Genomic DNA, 741 nt, shown 5'->3' on the forward strand with positions numbered 1-741 from the left:
TCCCCTAGTTGAGGGGCGCCCAGGGGAGCACAGCAGCGGCCCGCGCCGCGTGGCTTGCGGAGGACGGGCCTGGTCGCGCCGTGGGTGCCAGCGGCCGAGCTGAGAGGGTTGCAGTCCCGCTCTGGGGTGTGGGGAAGGCAACGCGGCGGACGGGCGCTTTCCATTTGCCATCGTGAAGACCTCAGACGCTTCCTTCGGCGTCAATACCAGACCGCTCGGAATTCAGGGAGGTGAAACGGGCCGACGCAACGAGGATGGCGCTAGGCTGCCCTTCTGGGCCGCATAATAGTCCCGCTCTTCAAATGCCAGGATGCCAGCGCTCTGTCCGCACCCAGCAGCTCTCATCGGAGAACAACACCGACCGCTCCGGGCGCGGTGGAGCCGTCCTGGTTGCACTAGGCCCTTCCTGCTTTGTCCGGGACCCGCCAACGGGGCCATTCGGAATTCTCTTCCTGGGGACCGGACGTTTCCCCGAATACCCTTCTTGGGGAGTTTGCTTCTGGTATCTACCTGTCAAAAACTCAGGAACTAGGTTGTCCACGGACTTCAGTCCCTCGGATGCGGGTCCGCTGTGCCCGAGGAAAGGACAGGCTTCCGCTCGGGGTAAATGACAAAGGCTGTGATCCGACACCGCCGCCCCTCGTCCCCCTGCTGGGCTGCTGGTGTAACGCCACCGATGCTGCCGGCCGTGTGCACACACCCGCGCGGGCGAGACACCCCTCGTGTTTTCCAAGGATATCT

The sequence above is a fragment of the Herpailurus yagouaroundi genome, unplaced genomic scaffold, assembly GCF_014898765.1.
Source record: "Herpailurus yagouaroundi ecotype Mexico unplaced genomic scaffold, PumYag 142, whole genome shotgun sequence".
NCBI lineage: Eukaryota > Metazoa > Chordata > Mammalia > Carnivora > Felidae > Herpailurus > Herpailurus yagouaroundi.